At 45.7% G+C, this 27215-nt stretch overlaps 1 protein-coding gene across 1 annotated transcript in view; it reads left to right on the forward strand.

Moving 5' to 3' along the window:
* MMD (monocyte to macrophage differentiation associated) overlaps window positions 1-27215 on the forward strand; it is a 57707-nt gene that overhangs the window by 30004 nt on the left and 488 nt on the right. The gene's annotated exons all lie outside the window — the stretch shown is intronic.

Below are 27215 nucleotides of genomic sequence, written 5' to 3' on the forward strand. Positions count from 1 at the left end.
GCGGCATGTGGGATCTTCCTAGAGCTGGGATCGAACCCATGACCTCTGCATTGGCAGGCAGATTCTTAACCACTGCGCCACCTAGGAAGCCCAACCTCATCTCTTTTTAGAGCATCTGCCCACTTCTGTGCTATATCAACTTCCTTATCAGTATCTCCAGCCTAAATCTGTTTTCTGAAGGCCAGACCCCTCTAATCAGCTGCCCGGATTCCCTCCTTCCCCATCTCCGGAACATTTTACTCCCCCTGTCCCAAACCGAGTGCATTATCTTTCATTATTCCCCCCACCAAACCCATTTCTCTGAAGCATCCTATCTTGGTTAATGGCAAGCTACATCCTTGATTTCTCTCACCCCCCAGATCCAACCGGTCAGCCAGAACTGTCACCTCCACCTCAGGCCCAGCTCCCTGATCTGGTTCCTCACCCCACTTCCCACTGCAGGGCCCTAAAAAGTCCTAGTTAGCAATTCTCAGACTACTGCAGCCACCTCCTTATTTGTACCCCAGCCACTGATCACACCCGTCAGACAAGCTCATCCTCCACACTTACCAACATTATCTTCCTGAAGGAATCCAAGCAAGTCTCTCCCCTGCTTCAAAACTTCCGTTGACTGAGTCTATATGACTCAAGCCAACTGCCTTCTTGTGGCCTCTTCACACGCTAACTTCCTGATCCTCTCCCATGCTGAACCCCACAGACCAGCCTCACAACAACATCTTGCCCTCATTGTGCTTTCGTAACTGTGCTTTTGTAGTTTGCTGTTCCTCGGCCTGGAATGCCTTTACCCCAGCCCTTCCCAGCTCTGGAAACATTTGCTGGGTCCAAACCTCCACCCATGCCAGCCAGGCCAGGCCAGCCCCAAGCCCCTTTGACTCCACAGCACTGATGGCCCCTGTCATGTTGCATTGGGATGCATCGGCTTGTCTGCTCTGTCTGTGACCAGGGATTGCCCTCTCAAGGCAGGAGCTGAGTCTCATCCACCCCTGTCCGCGGCACAGCTCTGGGCTCGCAGTAGGGATGGGAAGAGGTCTTGGGAATGAAAGAAGAGAGGGAGAGACGGGTTGGAGGATGGTGTCGTGGAAAAGAGAGACTGAAAATAAAGTGTTTTTAGGATGGACTTGGTTTTCACCAAGCTGATCTGGTCCATGAAAGCCGAGGTGGCTCTCACTGACTGGCTGGAGCCTGACTTTCAGTTCCTTGGCCTCACTGGCTTCCCTGACCAAGGGTCAGCTAGAACCAGGGCAAAGTTGGTGAGAAATTGGTGTGAAAACATTGGACAATGTGTCCTAAATGAGGGAAAACCCAAGCTTGTTTACTGAAGGGACCAGAGGACCAACTCTCCATCACTTAAAAGTCTGAAAAGTGATTTTGTCTACCCTGCATCCCTCAGGTCCTCTTCTCTGAAGATAATAACAAACAGAAGTAGCGCTCAGTTCTGCAACCCTTGAGCCTCAGGGTTGCACTCAAAAAGCACAACTGTACCATAATTCTAAATATTATTTTCTATATTTTTACTCTAAAAAATCATGCAACTATATAAAGCACTTTGCAAAACAGAAAATTAAAAATTACATAGAGTTCACGCACCCTAATGCATGTTCATGTATTTCCTGCCATTCTTTTTTTCCCCCTATTTATGGGATTTTTGTTTCTTGGTTTTTGTTTTATACTGTTGTAAATATGCCACATATGCAATTATTACACTGCTTTTTCCCACTTATTACATTATAAACACTGTAAAAATTTGTTTTTAAGCCAGAATTTTTAATGGCTCCCTCATCTTTCCGGACCAGACATGCAGCCTATTTTGCTTAGTCATTCACCTACTTTGGGGTTTTTAGATTCAGATTTTTCATTATTGTAAACAGTGCTGCATGAACTGCTTTGCATAAAGCTTTGTCCATGTTTGTGATTGGGTCTTTAAGGTAATAATAAGCAATTTTTAAGGTAATAATAAGAAACAGTTGAATGCTTTCTATGCTTAGGGGACTGGTACTGTGCTAGTGACATGGATTAGCTCACTCTTTACAAAAGACCTTATGGGTAGATAATTCTGTTATCTCCATTTTACAGATTAGGAAACAAGCATGGATGACTGAATTTCCTTGTCCATGGTAAGTGTTAGAGCCAGATTAAACCCAGGGAGCCTGGAGTTTTAGTGTTTTCATTCTCAGGAGTGCAATCCCTGGGTCAAAGGTTTATTAATGGGTTTACCCAAAGGAAGACCTTGTAAAAATAAAACTCATTCCAAACCTCCAGATTTTTACTTGGCATCCTCAGGTTATGTCTAGTCTTCTCGTGTGCCAATAAATGGAGAGTAGAAGAAGAAAATCTCCAATTGAGACTGACCTCAAACAAGCTGATTCACCTCCTCCATGGGAAGCAAAATAAAGTTTCCCACGAGGACCCAAGGAATGTTTTTAGTTTAACAAGGTTAGAATTACTGCATTCGTGTCTTTCTGCTGCTTTTGCTGGTTGGAACAGACAATGCCAACCTGTTCTTCCATTCTGTGCATCTTCCTCCTACATCCTGGCGATGTATCAATGGGGTGATTTTTCCAAGAAACGGTGCCACTGTGCAGTGTAGCCACTTGCAAAAGGGGTTTAAAACTATTCCCATTAGGGGCCTGTTCAACACAACAGCACACTCTCATTCTCCGACACAGTTCATTGTCCCTCAAACTGTTAAGTCAAAACACTGGCTAGGCTTCAGGGGGCCTTGGAAAACATGCTTTCAGCCTTACCTTATCTCCTGGGAGAAGTCACAGGTCCCCTTGCTGTCTGTGCCAGGCCAAACTTAGTACACCCAAACTAATGTGTCAGCCACTGAAAGGGTCTGGAAAATTTATCCATCAGAAAGATTTGATGGGGATATATGTATAAATACAGCTGGTTCACTTTGGTGTACCTCAGAAGCTGGTACAAGAGTGTAAAGCAATCATATTCCAATAAAGAGCTTAAAAAATTTTAAAAGGAATAAAAATATAGTTCAACCTAAAAAAAAAAGGTTTTGGTTCTCTTAAAATCACGAGTGTTTTCTGATCTCATCTGCGAGCTGCGTGTTGAGTCAACGTGGAGTCAGCCAGCCTGGGACAGGTTGGCCGGTGAATTTAGACAAGTCCCTCGTGACATTGGAGCCTCCATTCCTACCTGCAGATGGGGTCCAGCACCTCCCTCATGGTGCAGCCCTGGGATGAAATGATACCCCCAAAGTGTCTAGTTCATGCATTCTGGCATATGACTGGCACTAGACAAATGTTAGCTTCCTTCCCATATGGCTGAGCTTTTAAAATGGTTGAAAATCACCTGCAGAGATTTTCATGCAGGAGCAACCTGAAGGAGCAGTTAGTAGCACTCTTAAAAAGTCTTGTGCAGTTTTTAGCTCTTAAAAATGTGTGAGGGACTTCCCTCGTGGTGCAGTGGTTAAGAATCCACCTGCCAGTACAGGGGACAAGGGTTTGATTCCTGGTCGGGGAAGATCCCACATGCCCTGAAGCAAATAAGCCCATGCGCCACAACTACTGAGCCTGTGCCCTAGAGCCCACAAGCCACAACTACTGAGCCCACGAACCACAACTACTGAAGCCCACACACCTAGAGCCCGTGCTCTGCAACAAGGGAAGCCACTGCAGTGAGAAGCCCGAGCACCGCAATGAAGAGTAGCCCCAACTCGCTGCAAGTAGAGAAAGCCCACGTGCAGCAACGAAGACCCAAGGCAGGCAAAAATAAATAAATACACTTATAAAAAATGTGTGGGAGTGTAGCCAAAGCTAAATGGAGGCATGTGGTCACCCCTGGCTTTCTAATGATTCTGTGCCCTCTGTAACAAATGTTCTTTAAATATTCAGTATTTTTTGAAATAGACGCTGAGGGCTTCGTGGACAAAGGGTGGACAAGGAAAGCTGGGCAGTTCTGCTTCTGTGCCCAGAGCGGAACATGCATCCTCCACTTAGTCAACCCAAAGGCCTCAAGCTAACTGGGCCCACCCTCCTGGATGGCAATTTGGTCACTATCTGTGGCTACATGAGCGTGCCACGTGGGAGGCTCACCTACCAGACGTGCCTTTGGTGGCTTGTTAAAGAATTACTTCTAACCACAGTGCTGCAGTATCTCCTCCATCTTGTTTCTTTCCCAGTGAAGTTGCACATTCATTCATCAAATCTTTCATGGGTGTGGAGTCTGTGCTAGGGATGGATCTACCACTGGGGATGCTATAAAAAGACAAAACCCCTGCCTGTTGCTCAGGCCAAATGATCCCCTGACTCCACTCCCCCATCTGGTTCCAAGGCCTTGGTGGGGTTTTGCTAACCTGTCTTTGGCACTTTCCAGATGACTGTGGCCAGTGAAATGACAATGTGAACAGGCAAGTAGAAAGTTTTGCTGGTTTAACTAGTTTTTCAACAGGGGTGTCTTGCTTGGTACAATAGATGTGCGTCTGCTGGGCCGGGTTCAAATTCCCTGTCTGAAAATCAGCTCTTGGTTTGGAAGAGCACTGAAAGCAGCTTATGCTTTAGAGGCACCCTGTGTGAACTCTGCCCTCAGACGTGTGATCCCTGAGAGGGAGGGAGCACCTTGCACTCCGGAAGCTCATAAGCTCAAGTGTGTCGGGGCGCCTTTGAAGCAGGCTTTCCCTAGCCTCCCAGGCAAGGGATGAGGAATGAGAAACACCTGCCCAGCGAGATGTTTCCCTTGGTGTTGACAGTGCCCGGGCTGCCTGTAGTCTTCCATCATTCACCCCTGTCCTGAGGTGTGTTGGACATGTGTCAGTGGCTGGGGAGACAGTTCCAAATAAGGTAAGTCTGTGCCCTCCAGGCTCCCACATTCTCCTGGGGAGGATGAGGGAACAAATTAGCAATTATAATGCAACCTAATCGCAGTGCTTGTATTGGCTGCCATTATTGGAGGAGTGATTAACTCTGCCCAGGGGAGTCCGAAGTCCTCCCTGGAGAGGCAGTTTCAGCTGAAACTTGAAGGGTGTGTGTCCCCCTAGTAACAGGGAGACAAGACGTGAAGGGGCAGTGGGCAGAGACAGGGTGGGGGGAAGACAACCTTCCGGGTGTAGGAACAGCACATGCAGGGGCACGTGGCAGCTGAAAGCACGGCAAGTTTCAGGAACAGTGTGGGGTGCACTTGGGAAACGCCACATGGGGTGTCTGGAGGGGAAGATGATGATAATAGATGGTAGTAACAGCTTATGTGGATTGAGTGCCTACTAAGGGTCTCTTATACATGCTCTCTTGGGGGAGAGAGAGAGAGAGGGAGACTGACTCATCTATTCTTTTGGAGAGCGAGGAAGATGATCCTGTACACATGTGGATTTTTCTGCAGCAAACTGAATCCTAGAGTGGTTTCTTCATTCCAATATTTCTTGGCTTCCTTTTCCTTTTTTCAACCCCTCCTAAGCACATAACACTGCAGAATTCTTATGGAAGGCAAATATTCCATGGTTCATCAGAGCTAATTCCTGGGTTACTGGATGAAAGTTGAAATAATGCATGATAAAGAACATTAGGAGTTGGCTGGATGGGTCTTCCAACACTGGGGACGGTTATCCTTTGCTGTTGACATAGATAATCAAGATTGAGGATATTAATGGAGACCATCATCCAGGCATCCAATTCGTTCAAGAAAGAACGAGCCCCTCCTATGTGCCAGTTGCTGTCCCTGGTGCTGGGGATGCAACAGTGAATAAAACAGATGCAAGTTCCTGCCTCATGGCACTGACATTCTCCTGTGGGGGGGAAACAGACTGTAAGCAAAATGTGTGAGTAAAACGCTCAGCATGTTCCGTGGTGGTAAGTGCTGTGGAGCAAAATCAATAGGAAAGAGGCAGGGGGGCTGCCAAGGGCAGCGTGGACTTGCGTTCACAGAGCGGGGCCCAGGGAAAGCTTCTCTGAGAAGCGAAGAGTGAGTAGAGACCTGTGGGGCCCTGATTCCTGCAGGGAAAGTCATGCCCAGGAAGGCCTGAGGATGGAGCATGCTAGGTACGGGAGGCCTGTAAGGAGCATCTTGGCGATGAGGTCAGGAAGGCTGACAAAGACGGTCTCCTTTGATCAAACTTGAGTCAGCCTCCTTTGTCCTCTTTCTGACTAGCCCCTGACCTTGGGCTCTGTCCTTGGCCCATTTAGTCCAGTTTTAGCAAGAATCATGCTCTGCCAGTTTAGCAGAAAATCCCCCACCCCTGATAGCTAATGAAATCCTTTATCCCCCACCACTGATATCTTAGTAATTTTCCACCCACGGACGTCCGCTGCCGGCCCTGGTCCTTGGGCTATAGCTCCCCATTGTCACTGTATTGAGTTGAGTCTCCTTTACTCCGAAACCCCATTCAGTAGCCCCTGAATGATGTCCACCTTCCCATCTTTAACAGGTGTCATGGCTAATTTTCTCTTTAACAGGGGAACTGAATGGTGGATACATAAGGCCTTGAAAGCCACTGTAAGGTCCACGGGTGCATGAGTGGGGTTGTCATTAGTGATGAATTCCTTGTGGGATCATCCACGTCTCAGGGTTAGAGAGATCCCAGCTCTGGGTTCTGAATAATGAATTGAGTCCTGGCTCCTAAATAGCAGAAAGGACATGGCCAGGTCCCTGCGTTTAGGTTTGTTTATCTTTAAAATGCAGATTTTAGTAATAAGACCAACCTCAGAGGATTGTGAAACACTGTAAAAGTATTCATTTAAAGACAAGCACCAATCTTAGAAATAAAACGTGGGCCTGTATATTCCCTCCCAAGCAGCCTTGAACTGTCTAATTGTTTAGGAGGTAGGTTTGCAACTAAGTCATGGAAGGAGCTGAACTTCCTCCCCTCCCAGCCCCCACCTCCACCCCTCCCTGGTTAATCTTTGCTCCTGAAGAAGAAAGCCGCTTCGTGCAATGTCATCCCTTTTCTGCCCGTTGATTTAACTGTTCGTGTGGAGGCCTCAGTGGTGGAAATCTACCCTGTATCTGGCCCAAGCCTATCTTTTTTCTTCATCAGCTTTAGGAACTTGAGCCAGTGAGAGATGAAAGGCTGGCTCTTCAGAGATCTGTTTGGGGGGCTGTGCCCTGGCCAGTGGAGAGGAAAGATGAATAAGTGACTTGGCCGAGCCTTGATGTCCTCAGTTTGAAAGGGAAGATTATGCTGTCACTTCATGGGGCTATGGTGAGATTATCTGCATGAAACGTCTAACACAGAACCTGACTATCAACAGGTACTGAATTCCATTTCCGACGGCTCTTCCTCATCAGAGGTGCCCCGGAGAATGTGAAATAGCTCTTGGCTAGGAACCGGGCGAGGAGACACAGGCAGATGGCTCTCCAGCCCAGCTCCTCTCATCCCACATTAGTGAAGGGCAGCCTTCCTCCCAGCTGAGGCTCTTCCCCAAGCCCATCAGCTACAGGGAGCTTGCTCTACCAACCACACCCCCTCGTTTTTGGCCTTCTTCAGACTCACCCTCCCTAGGAACCTGACAGCACTGTCCCCCCTCCCTTCTGAAATCTGCCCTGGCCTGCCTGACCTGCTGGTTCCCCACTGCATTTCTGAACTCTCTTTCTCTGTCTGCTTTCCTGGACCATCCTGCTCTACTTGACCTAAAATGTTGGTTTCCTGGGGTCCTGCTCTGTCCTCCTGCTTCCTTTCTCTCCCTACTCAGCCTCGGTGACCTCACAATGCCCATGGTGAGGGTCTCTAGCCCCAGACACTCTCTTGTCTTCCAAATTCTCAAACCTATTTGCATACTGGCTATTACCACATAGATGTCCCATACTCACCTCAATCTTTTCAAAGCCAAATGAATCATTTTCCTCCCAAACCTGATTCTCCTCCTGTATGTCCTATGTAAGCCAGCAGGCTGCTCATTTACAGTCACCTAAGCCAGGGATGTCAAAAGCTCAGCTTCTCTGTCCACTGGCACTGAACAGAACCTCGGAGACAGAGTTTTGGGTGAAGTAGAAAAGGATAGCTTTATTGCTTTGCCAGGCAAAGGCAGACACAGTGGGCTCCTGCCTCAAAAAACTGTGTGTCCCACTTGGAGAGGATAGTAAGAAGTTTTATAGTAATGGTTCAAAGAGGGCATGATCAGCTCATGGACATTCTTCTGATGGCTTGGTGGTGAGGTAAGTAGGAGTCAGTGTCATCAACCTTCAGGTTCCAACTGGTCTGGGGTCTACATGCTGGTGGGCAGTATACCATCATTAATTGTTAACTTCTCCCACCTGGAGGGGTTTCAGTATCTGCAAAACAGCTCAAAGATATCGTGTATATTGATGGGGAATCAGAACCTTGCCCCAAGGCTGCACTATTGCTTCTCTTGACTATTTGCTTCTCCCTGGTCTCGCATCCCCTCCCTGCCCTAATTAACAACTGCTTGAATCTGTCAGTTGGAACTCAGGGAAGGTCATGGAGGCTGAATGAAGGTAATCAAAGGAATGGAGGACACAGAAAGGCTTTGTGTCCAGGACCCCCACAGGGCCCTGCTCAGTATCACCAGAACCCGGGAGTCACTCTAGGCTCTCCCTCCCTCACATCTGTCCCCCACATTCCATCAGTTCCCAAGTCTCATACCCTCCACTCAGATCTCTTTCTCTCCAACCCTCCTCTCCTCCTCCAGCACTGGCTGAGTGGAGGCCCTTACCCATTTGCAGCTGGTTCATGGTGAAAGCTCCCGACAGGTCTCTCTGCCACCCCCCTCACTCCTTCAATCTCACATGCCTCAATTCTAGTCTCTACATTTCTGCCAGAGCATTCTTTCTAAAATGAGAATCTGACTCAAATCCCTGAAGTAGTTCCCCATGTCCTTCAGGATAAGCCTGGTGCTGGCACCTACTTGCCTGGACTCATCTTCAGCCACTCCACGGGTACCCTCCAGTCTCTCGGAATGCTTGCTGTTCCTCACATATGCCACTGCTATATCATGCCTTCATGGCTGGGCACATGCTGTGTCTTCTTCTTAGAATGCCCTCCCTCCCCCCACCATCACATTTATCCATCCACATGATAAATTCCTACTTAGGCTTCAAGTCCAAGCGTTACCTCCTCCTGAACATCTTTCCTGACTCCACTGGGCTTAGAAAAGTCTCCTCCTTCACAGTCACCAAAGGCATTACACTATGATAGTTATCAATCACAATATATAGTACTCATCTGTTTCCCACAACAGACCTCAAGGTAAAGGAAGGTTTCTAATCTTTGTACACCTGATCCTTAAGAAATTCTCAACACATAGGAGCTACTTGGAACATACATTGAATGAGCAAATGAATGAACGAATGAATGAATGATTAAATGAAGACTCGATGGTCAGTGGCACTGGAGAGAGCATTTGTTGAAAGAACATCAGTAACACTGAGAAGACAAGAAATGGGGACGCCAAGCTGCCAGGTGAGCCATCAGCATGTGTACTGAAGTCTTTGAAAGTGAAAGCAAAGAGAAGCGAGTCTTGAGCCAGGCTTAACCCCAGATGACCTTCCTCCCACACCCAACATCTATGTGGGTCACCTCTCTCTTCTGTTTTGCAAAGCTGAGCCTGAGCAAACAAATTTAAGGAGGTTAAAAAAAATGGTGTTATTGCAGTGTTGAATTAAAATGACCGTATTCCTCAAGGTGATCTGCTCTGTGAGATGATGATCTGCCCCTCAGCAGGGATAATCAAGGACTGACCACATCTCTCCCTCAGGACACCTTACGGGGTGAAAGCTGTGTCCAGCCAGCTAGATCACCCAGGAGGCATGCAGCTTCCGAAGCTCTGAGGTCAGTCACTAAGGTCCTTTCAGCTTAATTCCAGGGCAGCAGAGGCTGCCAGAACCCTGGGCTGTAGTAACCCACAAACTCAGGTGAAACCAAGGAATGCTCTAAGAACAATAACATCTCCCAACTTGACATGTTCTTTTTTGGAAAATTTCCAAGTGCCTTCATGGCTATCACCCTGCCTTCTTTTTCAGTTTTCTTAGGAGGCCATGTGGTGGCAGAGAGCATAATTCTTATATTACAGTTGAAGAAAGTAACCCTCTTAGGAGGGAAATAATAACCCAAGGTTGCACAGTGAAACGGACATCAAGCCAGGACCTGCACCCGGGCAAAAATGCCTTCTGAAAGGCCGCCTCACCAATTCTTCTGTGAAGCATCAGCTGCTCTTTATTTAAGTCTGGGGGAAAATTAAATTTGGGAAAAAAGAATAGAAGCATAATTAAAGGATCTGGCAATAGAACATAAAACCCCGAAGGGAACAACTCATTTCTTTGTGCCTTTTTTTAAGCTGCTAGAGCACGCGCAGGATTTTTTCTTATTTCTTATTCACGAATGCTCTTTTTTCTTTTCTTTTTTTATAAGTGAAATCTTAAAGCACTGAAGCCCAAACCCTTCAGCACCTGACTTTCTTTGGGCCTGACCTTCCCTTGATTCTCTCTGCCAGGTGCTGACCAAGACACTCAACAGATCCTTTTAATTTTTTAAAAACTTTTCATTATGGAAGATTACATATGTATATAAAAGTACACAGCAACTCCACTCTAAACAGAAAGACAAATAATGCAAAACAAAAAACCTAAGCCTAAGTATGTATTTTCATCTCAGGAAATCATTAGTCCATTTTTCTTCAACTACACTGAGGAAGCATAAACTCAAGACTCGAAGGGAAATCTGCACCCAGTGCTTTTACCTCTTCTGAACTGCATGGCTTTTGGAAAGTCACTCTGAGGCTTGGTTTCTTCACTTGCAGAATAGGAGTAGTCAAGCCAATCCCACAGAATGGCTATGACAATGAAATGAGATAATGTCTGGAATATGTTTTGCAAGTTGTAAAATGGTTTTAAACTGTGAAGAACTATTATTAATCTTTCACACGGCACTTGGAGCATCGCCATGCAAAAGTGTAGTTAATATGCTCAGGCATGTAGCAGAAGTTTGTGGGACAGAGGTCTGCTGGGCCCACCTCTATTTGGACTTGCTCCTGAACCAGTCATCTCATGCCATTTTGCTTTTCATCCATTTGACTACCAACCTCACTGCTCACTACTTCTTTTCCTTCTCACTTCAAGGACAATCTGCCCATCAGTCTTGTCTTCCTAACTTTACCTAGGTTTCTCCAGTCAGCAGTTCTGTTTTTCTACCCCGACTAGACCAACTCAGGGTGCCTTTGTTTAGAAAGACCTCTTCTGGGACTTCCCTGGTGGTCCAGTAGTTAAGACTCCAAGCTTCTGCTGCAGGGTACACAGGTTTGATCCCAGGTCAGGGAACAAAGATCCCACATCAGGAAACTAAGATCCCACATGTGTGTGTAGCGGCCAAAAAAAAAAAAAAATTAGAAAGACCTCTTCCAAGTGGCACCTGTGATCCTCATATTCCAGTACTATACTGTTTGGCATCACCTCGTCCCAGTAGTCATGGCCCAGGCAGCAAGCATTGTGGGCTTAGGAAGGAGGAGAGGAAGTAAGACTCCTCTTGCATGCTCAGCCTTGCTCCTGTATGTCAAGGAGGGACCCCACTCTGCTTAGAAGGTGATTTAGGGACCAATGGTGAACAAGATGAAATCCGTGACCTCATGAAGCTTATATTCCAGAAAGGGAGCTGACTATAAATGAGTAAACATACAAATAATAAGCAAAATTAAAAATAAATAATAGTTCAAATTGTGAAAGAAATAATGCAGAGAGATTGGAGCAAGAGACTGGCGGTAGGGACAGCTAACTAAGATAGGATGGCCAAGGTCATGAGTTGTGGCTTTAGTTTTGCAAGTGTCCTCCCCACTCTGCCTCATCATGAACAAGGAAGCTAAGAGCTCCACTTGCTGCTGGCAGCCATCCCATACCCTAAAGGAAGCTAGTTACAGGATGACGCCGTCACTATAGATAACAGAAAAAAGAAAAATTGTATCCTCGATGCTGTGGTTAAGCCAGGTACCACTGAACTCTGAAGCTCACCTAACTCTGGACCTCCCAGTTAGGAGACCCAGCAGCTTGGCCAGGACATTTTGATTCGGATTTTCAGCGCCCAACAACCAAAGGCATCATGGCTGATGAATACCTCTTGGTATAATCCCCACCCAGGCAACTTATCCATCCAGCCACAGGCAACTCTTCAAAGCCATGAAGATTCTGACAAACCTGAGTTTCTCCACTTCTTACTTATCCAGAGATGCCATTATCCAGGCAAGGCATTTCTTCACATGCCTGACATGTTAATAATACTTGACAAATGTCTGTGGAGCTGAATTGAGTGAATAAGCCAGAGAGCTGCTTAAGAAGGGATGAGACACAGGAAGTCCTAGTCTCCCAAAAGACAAGGATGTTCCAAAATAAAATATCGCAGCCCTTTCTAGGTCACAGAAAGCCTTCACATAGCTTCTACCATTTAACCTTGTACTGCCCCAGGGACCTCATTCTTGTCAGTTTATGGATAAAGAAGTAAGGAATGAGAAAGGTCAAGTCAAGGAGCGTGGCAATCAGGTGATACTCAGAGTGGTACTCTGACTCCCAATCTCCCACTCTTTTCTGCATTCTGAAAATAAGCTGGTTCATGAAGTAGATATTCAGGCTCCAGGAACAACCAAAGAGATGTTCATAGACTTATTGATCTCGGAGAGCAAAGATTCTGGAGATGATGGTGTGGAAAATCTGTTTATCCAGAATCAGCCAGGCACTGGAGGGACCACATGATTGTGACAGGAACACAGACCTCTTTTCTGTGTTACTCCAACCAAAGCTGACTGAATCCCTCTTGACTCGTGGGAAAGTAGGATAAAGGCTTATGTAGCACCTTCCTCCCACCCCCACCCCCATAATGCCAGCAGTAAATTTACAGCACTTTTTTCATTGTGCAATTCATCTTTTTTTTTTTTTGGCCACACCGTGCGACACATGGAACTTCCCCAACCAGGGATTGAACCCGTGCCCTCTGCTGTGGAAGTGAGACGTCTTAACCACTCGACCACTAGGGAAGCCCCAATTAATCTTTTTTTAAAAATTCATTTCATTTCCCATAAACTTTTAATTTTAGAATCATTTGAGATTTACAGAAAAGTTGTGACAATGGTATCGAGTTCCCATATACCCCAACACCCAGTTTCTCCTATTATTAACATCTTACACTAGGATGGTGTATTCATCACAATTAATGAATCAAAATCGATAAATTGTCATTAACTAAAGTCTATACTTGATGCAGATTTCTGCAGTTTATCTAATGCCCTTTATCTGCTCCAGGATCCCATCAAAGGCATATTTAATCATCATGTCTTCTCAGGCTTCTCTTGGCTGTGACAGTTTCTCGGACTTTCCTTGTTTGTCATGACCTTGACAGTATGGGTTTTTTTTTTTTTTTTCTTTTTTCTTTGTTTGTTTAAATTTATTAGCTGTTTTGGGTCTTTGTTACTGCACACGGGCCTTCTCTAATTCCGATGAGTGGGGACTACTCCTCATTGCAGTGAGAAGGCCTCTCAGTGCGGTGGCCTCTCTTGTTGCGGAGCACGGGCTCTAGGCGCACAGGCTTCAGTAGTGGGCATGTGGGCTCATTAGTTGTTACTCACAGGCTCTAGAGCGCAGGCTCAGTAATTGTGGCGCATGGACTTAGCTGCTCCGCTGCATGTGGGATCCTCCCGGACCAGGGCTCGAATCCCCGACCCCTGCATTGGCAGGCGGATTCTTAACCACTGTGCTATCAGGGAAGCCCCATGACCTTGACTGTTTTGAGGAGGACTAGTCAGGTGTCTGTAGAATGTTCCTCAGCTGAGATTTGTCTGATGTCTCTCATGATTAGACAGGGTTATGGCTTTTGAGAGGGAGATCGACAGAGGCGAAGCGAAGTTCTCATCACGTCATACCAGAGTTGCCTACTATCAATGTGACCTACCACGGCTGTTGTTGGCCTGGGTCACCTGGCTGAGGCAATGCTTGTCGGCTTTCTTCACTGTCAAGGTACCCCTTTTCCTCTTCCCACACTGTGCTCTTAGGAAGCAAGTCAGCCATGCACAGCCACACTAAGGAGCAGGGAGTCTGCTCCCCCTCCTTGAGGGCAGAATATCTACATCAATTACCTGGAATTCTTCTGCAGGGAAAGCTGGCTGTTCTCTCCCATTTACTTATTCAATCCTTTACTTCTATCATTATTGACTCATGGCTATAATCCAATACTACTTTATTTTATTGTGCAGATTGTTCTAACTCTGGCCTTTGGGAACTCTTTCCATTGGCTGACTGCACTTTTAACCCAAATATATGTTCTGGTGTCTTTTTACCTAAGAGCAATGAAGCAAAGAACCAGAAGAACAGAGTTCCCCCCAGCTGCCTTCCACTCCATCTCTACTGCAAATCTCTGTGTTATTTTGGTCAAATCTCAGCTCTTCTGTCTGTTTCTTCACCTGTACAGTGAAGTTAACACACTCTGCACCCGTTTACCTCTGCTGTGGCTGTGAAGCAAAAGTGAAGCCAAATGAAAGAATGCACACACACTTCCTGAGCTGTAAGGGCAGGGGAACAAGTGGAAAAGACACGACACAGCCCAGGTGTGCCAGGCAAACATATCTCCACTTCATTTCATTTCAGAGCAAACTGCTCAGGTGGGCCTATGATGTGCACACCCCAGGCTTGGGGAGAGCAGGGAGGCCAAGACACAGAACATGCCATGAAGGTGTTTACAATCTAGCAGGGATCCAGGCACACAAACAACTGTCCATAGAGGATGTGACATATCTCATGGATGCCAGAAAGACACCCCTACTTTGTTATTTTCTGTAACTTGACTTCATCTCTATAAACGTCTCCACCCCCCGCCTCACCCCCTTCTGACTGAATTCTTAGTCAAGCCAATTCCAGGCTGTTCCAGTCAATCCCATGTTTTCTACTTTTCCTTCCTGGCACTTCCTAGGACTGCATCTGAATTTGAAGCATCACAGGATGAGTGGTGGGAGAGGCATTGTCACCGTCATGCTGGCCTCTGCCTGCTCCTCAGGTGTGGTTATCTGCCCATCTGTTTCATCATGATGCAGACACCATCAGGATCTACCAGTTGGCTGTCTCATAATCCTTTTTGGACACACAGGGAAATATGAAATTCTCCCACACTCCTTTGGAGCCTAGGAAACTGCTAGTGGCTGCGTTGGACTCTGCTCTGAGCCTCTGGCATAGTAATCTCTACCTTCTGCTCTCAGGCCACAGGGGTGTAAGGAACACCTGCACGCTGGATCCCAGGCTCAGGGCAGGGCTCCCCTACTCCTAGATACTCACACTCATCTGGGGACACTCATCCCACCTCCCCTCGAAGCTGACTCTGGCGAGGAGTGCCCCTTCTCCATCTGCTTTCTTGTTTCCCTTCCAACCCTCTAACATTTTTCCTCTTGGGAGATGGAGGTGGGCAGAGGGAACCCAGCTCAGCAAGTATCCTGTTAAATTATTACAGCTTGAAACTTCCCTGGTGATCCAGTGGTTAAGACTTAGCCTTCCAGTGCAGAGGGTGTGGGTTTGATCCCTGGTCAGGGAGCTAAGATCCCACATACCTTGCAGCCAAAAAAACAAAACAAGGAAAGCAACAAAAACAAACATAAAACAGAAGCAATATTGTAACAAATTCAACAAAGACTTTAAAATTGCTCCACATCAAAATAAAAATCTTAAAAAAAAATCATTACAGCTTACCCCTGGATTACCATGGCAATCTTAACACCCAATAATTTGACAATGTTGTTCTTACTTTTTAGTCCCACCTTGAATTCCAGAGACCTTTTATGTAACGGCTCGTATACAGAAAGATCTCAAGACAGTAAAAGAAGGTTTGGAGGAGAAAAAGCCAGATGTAGTAATTGGGCAATACCCAGAACCAATTGTGCAAAGTGGCACCTTCTCCCTCCAGGAACAGGTGACGAAGAAGCAGGAGGAAGCAGCCCATGCTTCATCCGCGCCTCTTCCAAGCACTTCACTCCTCACCTGCCTCCCCAGGCAGCGTAAAGGAGGTGTTTCCTCTCTTCTGCTCTGCATTGGTGACCTTCTGAGATTAAATGGTAATAGGACCCTAGGTTTGCTCAACTCAGCACAGTTTAGTGAGCATTTTACATCCTTCAGTGCATTAGGTTATCATTTTCCAGGTGAGGACACCAAGGTTCAGAGAGGTTAAGGGACTCGGTCTGGGCAAACCAGAGAAAGATAACAATCGCCAGAATTTACAACGTTCTGTTTCTGAATCCTTTGTGAAGTGTACACTCAAAGGTGTGGCTCATCACCTTTGGAAAAAGAACTAACGGCAAGGTGGAAAGCCCATCTCTTTCCTTCAGCTTCAGGGAGATTGCTATGATGTGACAATTACAAGAGCATGACTTCTTCAGTGACATAGACTGCAGCCCTTCAGGTCCATGGAGGGGAGCATGTGATGACAAAAGGGCACAAATTTGGGTGTTAATCATGTGTTCATTCAACAACAGTTATTAATGTTTATTGGTGATGGTGTTCTATAATGAGATTTTAGGAGTTCACTCCCTAGTAACAAGAGACATGTATACATGTGTATGTATAACTGAATCACTTTGTTGTACACCTGAAATTAACACAACATTGTTACTCAACTATACTCCAATATAAAATAAAAACTTTTCAAAAATCTCAAAAAAAAAGAGTCACATGAACAAATAAAATTCAATCTTTATGCGAGTCTTAGAAGTTGATGCACAGTTCAGTTCAGCTCAGAGAGGGATTGGTCAGTCCTGGGGAGCAGAGGCGGGAGGCTTAATAGAGGATGTGCCCCTTGGGCTGACTCTAAAGATTTAGTGGGTTTTGCTAGGTGAAGAAGGAAGTGAGGGACAGGGCAATGGAGGGAGAGGAGGTGTCGTGGGGGAAGGTCCTGAGGCATGAAATGACATGAAATCCCTCTGGAAATGTGCTTCCCTGTAAGGACTCATTCTGTGCTGCTGGGATGGGACAGGGATGAGACCGGAGACCAGGGGAAAAAGCCAGGTCCCGGAGGGAGTGCTGAGGGTTAGGATTTTGTCCTCTAAGCCATGCTGACCAGCATGGTAGCACAACTACATGTGACTGTAAAGCATTTGAAATGTGGTAGCGTGACTGAGGAAGTGAATTTTTAATTTTAATTCATGTAAATTTTAAATGTGGTACTCAATTCAGTTATTGAAAAACTTTGATAAATACATCTATTCTTTTAACTCACTTGTAAATTTTATGAACTCTAAATATAAATCAATTATTTTCCATGAAAACATCTGAATTGAGATACACTATAAGCATAAAAATATATACCAGATTTCAATGATTGGGCATAAAAAATGTAAAATATCTCATTAATGATGTTTTATATTAATTACATGTTGAAATAACATTTTGACATATTGGGTTTGATAATATATTATTTAAATTAATTTCTTTATTTTTTAACTTAAAATTTTTTCTAGTAACCACACAAAACAATTACATATGATCCTGCATTATATTTCTTTGGGGACAGTGCCGCTTAGGTACTGGGGAAACATTGAAGAATTTTATGTAGGCTACAGACGTGATCAGATTTGCATTTGGAGGGAACATTCTGGCAGGAAAGGAGAGGAAGCATGGAGGGATCTAAGGCTGGAGAGAGGTACACGGTTAGGGAATGATTACAATAGTTCAGATGTGAGATGAGGAGGGCCTGACTTAGGAGCTTCAGGGAGGGGTTAATTAGAGAGATAATGAGGAAGGTCAATTTAGAGCATCTTCAGAATCACCTGGAGGGCTTGTTATACCACGTTGCTGGGTCCCAGCCCCAAAGATGCTGGTTCCAAATGAGGATGGAGTCCAATCATTTTTATTTCTGACTAGTTTCCAGATGCTGTTGCTGCTGGTAATCTGGAGACTTTACTCCAAGAATCTCCCCGCTACAGGACTTGGCCCCCAACAGGATACAGGAAGAGAAGGAGAGGGAGCTGGAGGACTCTGTGAACTGCACGTCCCTGCCACAGCTGTCTCGGTAGACAGAGACTAGAAGAGGGGACAAAAATGGGATATATTGAGTTTGAGGTCCCTTAGGAACACCCAGGAGAAGACATCTCATGAGCAGTTGGATATAAATGGGTTGAAACTCAAGAAAGAGACTGAATTGTAATCAAAGATTTGGAAATCATGAGAACAGAGTTGGCAGTTAAAGCCCTAAGCATGAGTGAGGTTGCCCAGAGAGACAGTGGTGAAGCAGAAGGGCAAACCCCAGGGCAGATTCCTGCAGATAGAAGTGTGCCTTGATCAAATCGGCGTGTTCAAGAAAGATAAGATAGGCATGAATTTCCACTTGCCATTTTCAACTATATGCCTCTTGTGTTTGATCACAGTGACCCAGGCCTAGGTAACAATTTCAAGGGCTTTAAAATTCTTCACAAGACTCTAATCAAAGGTTAGCTATGCTTCACCACTGACATAACAGGCAGTAAATAAAACCTTTTTGTTTGTTAATTTGATCATTAATAAAATAGTCTTGGCCAGGATTCTCCTAAGCTTCAGTTTCTTCATCCATTAAGTTGAGATGCTGATATCACTCTCATAGAGTTTCTGGAAAAATGGGGATAATGTATGTCAAGCATAGCACCTAACTGACACACAGGAGCATCTCCATGGGGTAATTATCATTATTGCTGTGAGACCACCTTCTAGATTAGGCTGCATCACTAAGCCTATTGGCTAGAGGCCAAGGAAAGACTCCACATGGAATTCCAGCCAATGCCAAGAGAGAGTGATTTAGAGTCAACAGTAGCAATAATAGATTCAGTATTATAATTATTGCAATTTCAGAATTCAGAGGGAAAAACAATTATTTAGAGAAATGTGTGTTGTCCTTTGTTTCACTGTGTTTTTATAACAACTGAAGTGGAGGAAAAGTAGCCTTCCTGTGTGCTAGGCAAGCTGGATATATTATTCCATTTTATTTATCAATGTAAAATCTTCAAATAAGGATGCAGTCAATGGCTCTAAGTGTTCCTTAGCAAGAGGAAGAGGAGCTGGGTCTCTGTGGTCCCAACAAATGCCATTGCTGAGGCAATCAAAAGCTGGATCATTGCAGGGGGCTTGTTGTCATGTATTCAGAGCAGTGGGTAGCTGGACACAGTTCTGACTCAATTGTTGGGCAGACCAGGCCTGTGTAGACAAGGACAGCCTGTGTAGATGAGCACAGACTTTCTGTGGGGCACTTACACCATTTTCTCCATCATCCTCTCCTGTTCTCATTTTCTCTGAAAGCCCCAGCACTTCCTTTGATGTGCCTGCTATTTTTCCCCCAAACAAAACCCTTCTCAACCTGAGAGACAAAGTCCTCCTCACATTACCTTTCATCTGAATGTCAATTTCAGCATCTCAACCAGAGACCCTTATCTAGTCCAGCTGCTTTGATTGAGACGTAGTCTGGAAAAAGTAAACTTGACTATGTGGGGCTTGGCTGACACCTCTCCTAGTTCTCCTGTACTTTTCTTTCCAGGGAATTCTTACCTCTCCCCAGGTCCTGCTGTGCTAATGAAATACATACTTTTTTGTTTGTTTCTGCTGGATACAAAATGAGGCCCAAATGCACGTCCTAATGGTTTGTTTTCCAGCTGGGCTGAAAAGAATCGAAGCTACAGCTACCAGCAAGGGCCCATGACATCTCAAAGAACCGAGGAAGCTATTTAAAATGCTAGAAAAATAAAATAATAAAATAAAATAGGAGGCTAGTGGAATTCTCTGTAGTTATTTTCTTGAGTAGGAGGAGATTATTTTTATATACATATAAATGTATGTCATTAACAAATTATGTAATAGCAAATAATTTACCAAACAATCAGCAATGTTAGTGCTATTTTGAAAACCTTTCCTCCTTCCCTCCCTCCCAGTCCCTACCCTCTGCCACCAGGAACTTCCACTGAGGGATCAGCAGACTTCTCTGAGGATTTCCTGCACCTCCTTGCCCGAGCTGATACCCAGGCAACTGTGTGCCCCTCACTCTCCCACAGCGCGGGGTCTGATGGGAGGAGAACGGTCCTTCTTGTGGTCCATTGCTGCTTCCAATGGTTATTCCCCTATACGTGTATCAAACAAAGGACTACAGAAACATACAACAACAACCGCAAACCCAGCTCCTCTGGGGCTCGTGCTGTCCTCCTTAATTCCCTCCCCCACCCCACCCCCGTTGTCACTTTCCCTTGTTCACCGGAGAATTCAGCCTCTGATCCATGGGCTTTGTCTCTTGCCATCCATGCCATTGAGCTCAGTAACTTCCACAAGCAGGTTAGCAGCTCCTGCAACACCCCGCCCCTCCACTCACTGACCTTTCTCAGCTGTACCTCAGCCCACTGTCCAGGATCCCACTGCAGACTCTGTCTCCGAGTACCCGCTGATCTGATTTTTAGAACACATCTTCCTCTCTTGCAGGAATTCTTCAGCCTCGTGCAGGCTTCCAATCTATTAATCCAACTTCTTATTTTTTTCTTTTGTTCATCTGCCCTCTTGCCATGACTTCAATCTTCCTGACTTACAGTTGGTGGTTTCTCAGTATCACCACTCCCTGCCACTATCTTTAACCCTTTTACCCTTCTTTCCTTTCATCACACACACCTCACAAACAGAACACTTTCTATACACCAACCCTTCCAGGAATGGCTACAGAAAACCACAAAATGGAGTAAATTGTTGTCCGTTTAAATGAATAACTGACTTCAGATGTGTACATTGTTTCATAATGCCGGCGATTCCTACTCTCTCGGTCAGCTTGATCGCACTCCTTTTGTTCACTCCTCAAATTTCCCAGTCTTAGCTTTTATCTTTTCCTTTATGGTTAAAATACAGGCCATCACATGGAAGTGCTACTCTCTTTCCTTGACCAGTCAGGACAGCTGCTTGTGTCTGCATCCATCTTCTCTTTCCCATCTAGTCCAGGGAACAAGTGCCCTCCTCCTCCCTCCCCCTCTGAAAGGCCATCCTCTCAATATGCCAAGGTGTCCTCTCTCAAAGGCGATGCCCCCTCTCTATACACATCATTAATTGCCCCTTCTAAACTGGTTCACATCCAATCCCATCCACACACAAATATGATGCAAGAGCTCCCACCTTAAGAACTTTACACACTAGTGAAACTACATTCCCCCAGAGCGCCACTCTCTCCCCGTGCTTAGTTCAGATGGGTAGTCTGTCTCTACGTCTTCTCTTCACATTCGGACTCCCTTTCACCGTTATGCCCATTCTGGTCTGCCTTCTCCCCTCACCACTCCAGAACGGCCCCTCTCCCAGTCCACAGTGTTCCTCTGTCCTCTTCCTGCTGCAATCACTCCCGAGGGGGCAGCACGACCCCCAGAGCTGGCTGTGATCAGCAGGGAGTTCTTCTGGGCTTCTCTTTCCCTGGTTTTCTCTATTAGGCTCCTGGCTGCTCCACTACTTTGCTTATATCATGCAGATACCAGCCGCATTCATTGCTCCACAAAGATCATGGGTATTTTTAACAGCGTTCTTAGGCATGGAGTTCTCCACTCTTTATTCCAAATAAACTCAGAGCTGTGGAGGTTTTCCTCCTGATAGCTGCCTGTCTCGCTAGGCAGCACCCCTCTACCACTGCACCGGGGCTGGGCCAGAGACCCTCTTTTCCCAGAGTGACATCCTTGCTTTACAAGTGGCTTCTGGGAAAGGGAGATGTGGAAACCCCTTGTCATCTCAGCATAGAATTTCTGCCCTGCAAGTGAGCTGGGGTGTGGGCAACCAGGGCCCTAGAACCCCTGACTTGCCAAACCTGGTGTAGCACTTCTGCCCCCCACCCCACCCCCACTACACCAAGTGGGGGCCAGATGAGCAGAGGGAGGCCTGGTGCTCTTGGTGTGCCTATCTGGAATACAACTTCTGCAAAATGGGGCTGCGGGCCGAGAAACATTGGCATCCAGCCTCTTCTGGGGTCAAACCACAACCCCAGACTGGGGTCTCAGGAGAGACGGAGCCCTTGGCTGCCCATGCCCCGGGCAGAACTTCCAGAACGTGCAGCTAGTGGGGGGGGGGGGGGGTCGGCAAGGAGCAGAGCAGGGCTCTGTCACCACAGACTTTCATTGTTTTTATTGAGATATTAATTGAGATATTACAGATTTTCTTGAGTGAATGTTTCTCTTTTGCTGTATGCCCTTAGGACACTTTTCAGACACTTTCAGTGATGACTAATTTTAAATAATTTTCTCAGTTCAACTGTTATTTTGCTGGGTGTAAAGTCTGCCAAGCTTCCTACTCCATTATTCCAGAAATTCTCTCTCTTAATTCATCCTCACATGCCCACCATAACATCTCTTGGCATGTTAGCTTAGCAGTCAGCAGCACAAACCCCGGTCTAACCAGCTTGGGTTCAAGTTTCCATTCTGCCACGTGTTACCTATGTTGCTTAGAATGTGTTCTTAAACCAATGACAGCTACCTCAGAGCAGTGCAGTGAGGATGAACGAGCTAATCCTAGGATGATATTGGGCTCAGAGTTTGCCGCCTGCTAAAGGATAGCTCTCACCCTCTCTTGTTGAGCGCTGCATGGTGACAGATCGCCACAAGGGGGCACCAAGAGCCAGGTGTAATGCTGAAGCACTCCAGGGATTCAGTTAGGTCATCCCAACTGCTCCATCTGTAAGCCAACCAGAAGTAGGTATTTTTCCAGACAACAGAAAGCAGAAGTTGAAGGCACTTCCTAAACATCACCACAACATTTTCCACAGAAGATAGAAATTCGGGACCTTCCTAAACATCACCAGGTCGCCTCCCCATGGAAACAGCTGTGTACAAAGAAGCATGCTGTGAAGAGGAAGGTCCTGTGTTCAAGGCCGTGTTCTAGGAGTTGAGAGGATGCAAAGCTTCCCTTAAGCAACAATCAAATATCATAAGTTGGTATTTACTTACTGAGTGCCTGCCGTGCACTAAGGGTTCTAAACGGTGTCAGGCATCACACCATTCCTTTCTTTCTGATTGAAGAGGGCCCAGGGGCTCAGCTGGGGATTTGATTTGTTCAGAGGATGATAAACAGTCAACAGATATTCTGGAGCAGGGAGGAGGTACCTTAATGAAGAAGCACTTAACATGACTTATGTAGAGTAGAATGCAGGAGAAAAGAGTGGCAAGAGTCAGGGATGCCCTGGTGACGCTGCAGTAGACCAGCATGACGCCAAACACCGTTACAGAAAAGACGCTTAATAAAGCTAAATTTAAAGAGAAACCCCAACAGTTAAGAGAAATAAAAATGAAGCTATTGTTCTGGCTGAAACAGGAGTATAGAACCTGGGTCTTTACCTACTAGGCCTCTTTCTCACCTTCTTACAGCCCCCAAATAGCGAATTGGCTGTAGTTTTTAAAAATCAAATCAGTCACCTCCCTGGTGGCACAGTGGTTAAGAATCCACCTACCAATGCAGGGGACATGGGTTCGAGCCCTGGTCTGGGAAGATCCCACATGCCCCGGAGCAACTAAGCCTGTGCGCCACAACTGTTGAGCCCATGTGCCGCAACTACTGAAGCCCGTGAGACTAGAGCCTGTGCTCCACAACAAGAGAAGCCACCACAATGAGAAGCCTGCGCGCCACAATGAAGAGTAGCCCCTGCTCACCACAGCTAGAGAAAGCCCGTGTGCTGCAACAAAAAACCAATACAGCCAATAAATAAATAAATACATTTATTTAAAAAAGCTAATCAAATTTGGAAGAACCTTGGGTGTACCTCTGGGTAGCACAATTTGAGAACCCCTGCAATGGTCCAAAGAGTACGGTGAGTGGGTGGAGTCCCAGGATAAAGGCTGCCTATGAGGACGGGGCAGAAGGGTGAGCATCACTTACACCTGCTGCCAGCAGCCTTGCTCGGTCCAAGCTGCAGTCTGTGCACATCACCCCCTTCCTCCTTGCCCCACTTCTCCTGATCCCCTGCATTCTGCCCATTGTCTTACTCCAGCACAGTCTCAGTGTCTGAGCCACCCTTTGGCATTAATCTTGGTTCTGGTCCTTGGTTATAATTCACATTTGTCTCTCACTTCCCAGAAGCAACCCAGCCTGCCCCAGCCCTATACATTGGAGCCCTAGCATGGACCTAGAAGGCCACTACTTTTACCAGGATTTTCTAGCTCCTGTGAAAATTAGGAAAGAATAATGAAGGCAACCTAACAACTGATCGTATATACAGGAAGAACTACTGTATACGATGCAGGTACTATGTATATATATGTATACTACATATAGTACATGTACTATGTATATGCAAATACACATCTGTATATGTATTTGGAAGCAGAACTACTAAAGGAAGGGAAAAAAGAAACATTATTGATAAGCTAATATTTATTAAGTGGTGGTTATGTACCAGGCACATTGCTAAGTTCATATATATATATTTACATTTATATAAACATAAGGGACGCAGATAGGATTAAGACAAGTTTAAATGCAAAAAGCACACTGTTTTTTATGAGATTCAGGCATTTTTTTCTGAATAAATACTTTTCAGATTGTTGCAAGACTCCGGTTAATTTCCAGAGTTCTGAAAATGTTGATTCTGACCATTTTGACCAAATGGCAGTGTTCTCATTGCTTTATGGAAGAACAGATTTTCGAGAGTCTCTACTCTGCCGTTGTGCAAACTGGAAGCCTGGTTGCAGGACTTTCTAAGCAACAGCATCACATTCTCCTCCTGCTTGGCTTGTAGTCATCAAAAGCCTCAGTCTTTTGTCATGAGCTGCTGGCTACTCCTTCCTGTATTTGTTTTTAAGGAGGCTTAAGACTTTTCATTTTCACTAATTAAATTTTGTTTCTCTTTATTGTTGTTTTTCCAAGATGTCAAATAATCGTGAACCCTTCATCAGTAAGTATGCTTTTCAGTTTCTTTTAAGTCACGGACAACAGCATTGTTTCAGAGCACAGACCAGTCTTTTGGTGCCTCACCGGGTACCCCTCCAGGGGAACTTGTACTCCATTAAAATCTTTTAGAATCCTTATGTTTCCAAACTGTGCCTCTAGCATTCCAAAATCTACCAGTAAGACAACTTTTTCTCAAAAGCAAGTTGGTTAATTTTACATGATGTATTCATAGCAAAATTTTCCGACTCTCATGCTTCACTATTTCTTTACCGTTCACACATCATTTGTTTCTGAAGAATGTTACACTTAGTGAAATATCAAGGAGCTATCACTGTCCCTTGTTGAAAAATGAGGCAACATTGGTCTGCCCTCAAGATTCTAGCCCCTTTTGCATCTCTCCACATAGTTCCCAAAGGACAGTGACAATGGGGCGAGAACCTGCAGCCTCAGCGGTCTTGGTCCTGACGAAGAGAGGGCCGGGAGGAGCATGGCCTGGGGAAAGCTGGCTTAGCTGCAGAGGCTGGTTCCAGGCTGGGCAGCCTGGGCAGCTGATCGATGGCGCCAGGTGTGGTGTCACGGGGATTCAAGGAGATCAGAGTTCCAACATGAGAGCACCTAGTCAATGATTCGTGGACAGAGGGAGGAGAATCCTGCATTCCCCACTCCCGAGGAGGGGCGCTGCTGAGAGTAGCTTGGCATAATAAAGCCCAGCTAAGCTGACCGCAGTTTGGGGTGGCGCTTCTGACATAGGACGCAGGGCAGGAGTCCCGTGCTGTGAATCCTGCAACAGTGGGCACAGGGGACACCAGCCCCACTGATCCCACTGCTGACGTGGCTCCTGCCTGTCCCACGAATGGCTCAGGGTGGAGTGTGGAGCACCTGTGATTCCAGCCGAGAGGCACTGGAGAAGGCAGGAGCCCCTGAGGAACACTGCTTTTGAGAGTCTGCCTGTCCAGTGGGGATGGAGGGAGGCTAATCACACAATGGTCAAACATCTTGGCAAGTTACTTAATCTCTCTGAGTCTTACATTTCTCACTTATAAAATAAAAATAATCATACTCTCTTGCAGGACTGGTATGAAGGAAAAATACATGCATTAAGCCCTCAAAAGACAGGAGGCCCAATGCATTGCCCTTTGGGGAATTCCATTTTGTATGTGGGTTTCTTTCTAGGAGCAATTTCCCACCTCTACTGCCAGATGGCGCCTGTGAGCAGCACTGCCCTTTCCAAAGGCTTTCAGTTCCACCCCTTGGGTGCGAGGTAGTTATCTTCCTCTTGTCAGTGCTCAGGCTGGTATTTAAAACACAGTATTGCACACAGACTTTGTGTTTTTGATCCATCTGCTCCATGAAGAACTGTGAAACTCAGAAATACCTACTTCTAGCCAGACACCCATCTCTCCACTAGGATTTGTCAGTTGATAAGCCTTTGTGAATATAACCAGGCAGCTGGGCATTCCAAAGAAGTCAAACACTTAATTAGGACTCTGGCTTTTTATATGTTTACCTCTATTATAAGTTAAAGAACCTGGAAAGAGTGCAGAGTTTCGAAGTTCAGGCATGTGGATTTGAATCTCTGGGTGCTGAGCAAACTCGGACAAATACTTGATCTCTCTGAGCCTCAATTTCGTAGGATGGTTGCAAGGATAAATGAGATAATATACTTAGGATAATAAGGATAAAACCCGGTATGTAGTAAGCACGCCTGTGAGTATAAGCAGTTATGACTGTCAAGGGCACGAGCTTTGAAGTCTGTCAGATGTCAATTTGATGCCTAGCTCTTCGACTTGAGATCTTGCATGATTCTGAATAAGTTATATAAATTCTCTGAGCTCCATTTGCCTTGCCTGTAGTCATGAAAATTATAGAAATGTATATATGTATAATAACTTTCACTTTTTATTTGTATCATGACCTATTTCAGATAAAATTTGAATTTACCCACTCAAAAACAAGAATTAGCCTAATGACTTTTTTTTTAGAATAGGTCTTAAAATCAAGGATAGGAAAAACAGGAGACGAGGTTAGGATCTTAGCTGCCATCGTAAGAGTCTGTTATAATTGCTAGTGATGGGGCACAAATTTGGCTTTGCGCTTCTTAGCATCCAAGGCAGTAGAGAAAGGAAATATGGTTACATATGATTCAGAGCGCCAAGAAAAATGCAGAGGAGTTCTGAAGAAGCCCAGCTATTCCTAGATCTGAGACTTAAGAGACGGTATGTAGCACGTGGTGGATACACAATAGACACATAAATGTTAGCCGTCCTCATCTTCAGCTCGGAGGAAAGAGTGGATCTAAGAATAAAAGCAACATGGAAGGGATAACATCTGAGCTGAATAAGACTGAACAGAGTTTGCCACAGGCCTGGAGGGCTGGAGAAGGGAAGAAACCTGTCCATAAGGGGAGAGAGCAACAGCCTTGGGACCATCCCTGCCCATCAAGGGGACAGGCTGGGGATGCG

The sequence above is a fragment of the Hippopotamus amphibius genome, chromosome 17 (genome assembly GCF_030028045.1).
Source record: "Hippopotamus amphibius kiboko isolate mHipAmp2 chromosome 17, mHipAmp2.hap2, whole genome shotgun sequence".
Taxonomy (NCBI): domain Eukaryota; kingdom Metazoa; phylum Chordata; class Mammalia; order Artiodactyla; family Hippopotamidae; genus Hippopotamus; species Hippopotamus amphibius.